Raw genomic sequence first — 6,000 nt, 5'->3', positions numbered from 1 at the left:
CCTCTCCTGAAGCCAGGGAACACCAGAGCTAGACAGGAAAGCTGCAACTTCGCCACTCCCGGGGGCTGGATGTGCAAGATCATCCCCAGAACTGCTTGTTTGTGGGGATTTTCTGCCCGTGTACATCACCACAGTGAAGCTCTTCATGCCAAGATGTCCAGGACATGATCTTGAAGGCTGCTCGTGGGGATAAGCTGGCTTTGCAACCTCTTCCATGCAGCTGACAATGGAGTTGTCTCCTCCCAAGCAACGCTGGAAAAAAGTGATTTTTGGCCAAAGCAGAAACTGGTGCGCAGTGTGTGGCTGTGCTGACAAGTTGCTTGATTCCTCCTGGGTTCACTGATGAGACAAAACAGCTCAGGAGGGTGGGTGGGAAGTCAAACCTTGGTGTAGCTTCCTGGGAAGCTGGTGGTTCCTGCAGGGAGCAAAGATCACCCTGACCGATGCTGCTCACATCACTTGTGCACACCAAGGGCTTGCTTCATAGAATTTGAGTTGAAGGGCCCTTCCCAGCTCCCCCAGTGCCCCCCTGCCACGAGCAGGGACATCTGCACCAGCTCAGGTTGCTCAGAGCCCCGTCCAGCCTGGCCTGGGATGTCTCCAGGGATGGTTCAGCCACCACCTCTCTGGGCAGCTCTGGGGGACTTCGGACCAAGTCCTTAGTAATGAAATACAGGTCTGTGTCTGCACTCACCCATTTACCTGGTAACAGCCTCATGCTTCTGACAGCACAAGCAACCTGAAGCCCACTGAGCTATTGCAACCTGTAAATGCTGCTGAGATCCCTCCCTCCGCCATCCGCCTTGAGACAAATAAAATACTCTCAAGCACTTCAATCATGAAGCACCCAAAGGGATCTGATCCCATATGCCAGTTACAAAGATGCTTTGATTGTCTCACCAGCCCCATGCTGGGCATGTTCTACCCATCAAACAATAGAACTCCCAACTGGTTCCACCAAGGATGTTAATTCCCAAGCTGAGTTCTACATCTCTTAAGCAATTACCTTTCCGTAGTGGGGAAGGAAAATTCCTTGGAGCAGGATATTTCTCAGCGGGACACAGACCACGATGGGCCAGGGAGGACAGGGTTGAGTATCACAGACACCCAGTGAGTACTTAACTCAGGGCCTCAGGCTGTTGCACCACGCTCTGCTCCACCTCCTGTCAATGGTTTGAAAACAACACTTGTCCATCTGCAAGGACTGCAGGCTATCATGCCCTCAAGCAGATGGACGTGCATCCCGGTCTGTACCTAGAAAGATGTGCACATGAGAACTGGAGGGATTTCATAGCACAAGCTGAGATGCTGAGCCCAGAAGCAGGTGCTCAACAGGTAAACTAGGGATTTCCACCTCCAGTAGCCGCAGTTTCAACAGAAGCCAGTCCAGGCACACCCTGCCAGCAGCTGCTTCTGGCTCTTCACGATGCTTTCCGCTTATTAGCTGGTGGAGCTGAGGGCAGCTGAGATAAATTTACACTCACATCTCAACCCCTGAGGAACATCAGCCAGGATCTTCCTCTTTACAGCTCATTGGTGCCTGGCTAATACCCACCAAAAGCAAATTTGGGCAATAAATGTTGCATTACCAGTGACTTCTCCTTTACAAAACAAACCTCATTGCCTCAAAAAGCCCCAAAGTTGTGCTGCAGCAAGCAGAAGCTGCAGCTTCAGGTGGGGCTGGGAGTGGTGAGGGAGGAGGATCCACTGCTGGAGCCACCACCAGCTGGGCTTGCAGAGGGTTCATCCCTCAGCATGATCAATAATAAGGTTATTCACCTGAAGGATGCTTTTCCCCTCTTCTGTGGGTTTCTTCTAAATCGTGGTGCTGTGGAGAAGTGGAAGAGCATAAGGCAGGAAGACCTGTCCAAACATGACATCTTAGGGGCTGCTGCCCATCCTTTCTTGGACAGATGGGAACAGAAACATACCTGGAAATCCAGTTACCCATCAGGCTCCGCCCTGGAAAACCCATGGCTTTGGCTTGTAAGAGGCTGGTAGGGCAGAGTGAAAGCTCGGTGACAAAGATTTGGGGAGGAGAAGGGCCAAGAGCTGCCTTCAGCCAGGGCTTTTACACCTCATGGTGAAGAAACATCACCAGAGGTGCAAATGACAGTGGTGGGACGGGGCTGTAGAGCACCCTCTATAATCCTGGTGGCCATCAGAGCTTGAGCCTAAAAACGGGACACAGTAGTGAAAAAGCCTGAAGTTCAGGTTCTTTCCAGGTCCCCACACAAACTGTTCCCTGTACCTGGCCCCACTGGGATGGTTTTGTTACCAGGACTGGAGGATTGCCTTCATCAGATGGGGGTCCCCTGCGTGGTGGAGCAACAAGTGCCCTAGGCCACCAAGGGAGAAGAAATCAGGTCCTGCCACTTCACCGAGGACCGTAAGTGAGGACCCGGGCAGCAAGCGCGCGTCTCTGCACCCCCTCAAAGAACCAGCCGACATCTGCAGCGGGCCGGCTAATGAATACAAATGACTGCCCCGTGCCCCGCCGGGGGGTCTTTAACACTTCACACGTCTCGGCGACGTTGAGTAATCATCTCCCAAAGCCGGCTCGGGCAGCCCCTCCATCCCACGGCAAGCGGCACGGAGATGAATGACTGCCGAGAAGACACGGCGTCGCAATAATTTTTCATCCGCGGTGTTGCTTAACCTTTCGTGAGCAAATCAGATTTCCCTGACACCGTCCCGGGCGCCGGTACCTGCATTAAGTATTGCTGGGTCAGGGAGGGGCAGCCGTGATTGATGCCTTCTCCCTGCTAATCGGATTCTGGGGCCGGCAGATATTGATGGGCGCCTGCCTTTGATCCATGGCTCTCGTGAGCCTTCATTCAATTACTGCCCCGCAGAATGTAATTAGCAGGGCCGCGAAGCCACGTGGGCCTCATAATCACAGCACAGAGGGAAGATGAAGGGGCTGTCACCGGGAGGAAGGCTGCCCGGTCCCACCTGGGGATCGGATGCACTGCGGGGTGTTTGGGCAAAACGCTAAGGAAACATCAAGGAGAAAAGTCCTGTTTACCCCAAATCTTGCTTCTTCCCCATCGCACACCACGATGCTCCCAGCATCCTCACAGACTGGCTGGGGCTGGAGGGACCTCTGGAGACCATCCAGTCCAACCCACCTGCTAACGCAGGGTCACCAGAGCAGGTCACACAGGGTCGTGTCCAGGCGGGTTTGAATGTCTCCAGAGAAGGAGACTCCACACCCTCTCTGGGCAGCCTGGTCCAGGCTTTGGCACCTGAAAGTAAAGAAGTTTTTCCTCGTATTCAGATGGAACCTCCTGTGTTTCAGTCTGTGCCCGTTGCCCCTCACCCTGGCGTTGGGCACCACTGAACAGAGTCTGGTCCATCCTCTTGACACCCCCCCTGGAGATATTTATCAGCATAAATAAGATCCCCTCTCAGCCTCCTCCAGGCTGAACGGCCCCAGCTCTCTCAGCCTTTCCTCATAAGAAAGACGCTACAGATCCTTCACCATCTTTGTAGCTCTAAAACCTTCGTTGCCATCCGGCCTGACCATCCTTGGCCTCTCTTGGCATGGTGACTGCTCAGCCATGTGAGTCCCTTCATGACCCAGTTCCACATCCCAAATCCAGTCGCTCCACCTCCTGTGTCTCCCTACCCACATTTCTTCCTTCCCCTGTACGTAACGCTCTGTGCTCCTTCCTCTTGGATTTCATCCAGCCTTCTTGCCAGGGGAGCTGCAATCCCTTCTCTGGCTGCTTCATCTCCCTCACCCATCCTTATCACAGGTCGCGCTATCTCTGGCATATCTGTTCCTCTCCCTTCTCATATTTGTTTATCTGCTCTAACAACCTCCTTCATCTGTGCTCTCCAGGCAAGTGAGGACAGCTGTCTCTATCAGCTTTATTCCTCCACTTTTGCTTTAAACTCTTCAGTCCTGCAAACTTTGGTGGTCCTTCTGGTCCAGTGTCCATCTGTCCACTTGTTCCTTGCTCTCAGGGGTGGGCAGAAGTTCATTGAAGGTGGCCATCTGCTCTCACCCATCTCACACAACCTTCCCCATCCTGCCAGAACTGTTTTTAACCCATGGCAGAAGATATCTGGCAAACCCTCCACACTGCAACAACATCACCACCAACAGGGATTGTGGTGAGGTCAACTGGGAAGAACTGAACAACCATGATGAGCAGAATGAAGGCAGGAGGGTGAGGGCTGTTAGAGCAAAGTCATGCACCAAGCAAAGCCCTTGGCCCCAAAATGACCCGAGATGATGACCCAGATGTGATGGTCACTGCCTACAACAAAGCAACTCTGTCAGAGCACTGAAAAAGGGTGTTAAGTATTTGGTGAGGCATTTCCAGTGAAGCATTAATGCCCGTAGACATGTCAGTCCTGCCAGCTCCTTGCAGCATGTACCTTTTTGGTCCACCATGCTGGAAGAGAGGCTCAGATGGGAACATGTATGGGAGATGGGAACATGTATGGGCAATGTCAACCAGAAAACGTGGAGGAACAGAGAGTCTAAAGCCCCTGGGCTTTGCTGAGCTTGGAAAACCTCAGCTGAGAAGATGGTGTGATTTTTCTCTCTACACGTATCAGGAGAGACAACACCAAGGAAGCGAAAGAGCTAATAAAGTTGAAGAACAAGAGCTGACACAAAAGGAAGCAAGTGCTAACTGGTCTGAGATAAACACTGGTGGGATATGGGAGAGAGACTGAGATGATGCTGAGAAGGCTTCCAAATAGGTGCCTGGGAACAAAATCCTCACTTTTTCAAAGGAGAGATTGAAACACAACTGGTATCAATTTACCACCACAGGACTGAACGAGATCAGCTCCTCACCTCCAAGAAGGAGATTCCCAGACAGGGGCTTTGAGGTCTGATGTGATCTCAGGTGTTTTGGGCAGTGTTCCCCTGCCTGAGTGCAGGAACCTACGTCTGACCTGGTCAATCTTTCGAGCAAATGAAAAAGGGATGTCTGGGACACCACTATCTGGTTCTCAACCAATTTTTGGGTTGGATGGGAAGGTTTTGGTTCCCCTGCAGTCTCCTGCCTGCAGCAACCACCCTGACTCAGAGTTCAGTGATCACCCAACAAGGTTTTCTCTCTTCTTGCATTTGCAGTAGCTGTTTTCCAAAGAGCTGAATCCCAAACCCACAAGCAACCACAAGCGGGGAGGTTTTTTTCCTCCTTATTTTCTTCGAGGCAGGTGAGAGACAAGTACTTTTCAACAGATATTCCTGAGCATTTATTTCCTCCTGTCTCTGTCCCTTCTTGCCTTCACCTTGATTTACCTCTTAACCTCCTTCCTTGATGAGATTGGCTGAGGTTGCAGGAAAGTGAAGTTGTCAGATCAGCCTGTCTCCAGCCCATGGGATTTTCCTCCTTCAGGGAGCCAGGTTCAGCAGTCATAGAATCACAGAAGGGTTTGGGTTGAAGGGACCTTCGAAGCTCATCCAGTTCCACCCCTGCCATGAGCAGGGACATCTGCACCAGCTCAGGTTGCTCAGAGCCCCAGGAATGGTGCTGCCATGGGACAGAATAATGGCTTGGGACTGGAAGATGCCTGCACCAAGCTGTGGGTTTGCTACCTCCTCATGTCCCACGTACAGGACAGTCATCAGTCTGCATCTTCATCACCCTCAGTACTCTGGTTTGTCTGGTGCCACCCTGGGAAGCAACCACAGAGTGGGAACAGGGTGGCTGAGTATCAGCTCTGTTGGACCAGACCTAGCGGTGACAGTCACGACCAGGCTGAACGTAAGCCCACAGTCATTCTCCTTCTGAGCACAGCAGATCAGCTCTGGCGTCTGTGTTCATGTTCAATATCAAGAAAGTCTACACTGCGAGGGGGTTGCAGCCCTGGGCCAGGCCACCAGAGAGGTGGGGGATGTCCATCCTTGGAGGTTTCTCAAGACTCGGTCACATAAAACCACAGTCATCCTGATACAGCGTTAGCAAGAGTCCTGCTTGGAGCAGGAGACTGGCCCAGGGACCTCGAGGTCCTGTCCCACTGGAGAGGACA

Source organism: Caloenas nicobarica, chromosome 4 (genome assembly GCF_036013445.1).
Source record: "Caloenas nicobarica isolate bCalNic1 chromosome 4, bCalNic1.hap1, whole genome shotgun sequence".
NCBI lineage: Eukaryota > Metazoa > Chordata > Aves > Columbiformes > Columbidae > Caloenas > Caloenas nicobarica.
Note: the sequence above shows the minus strand (reverse complement) of the source record.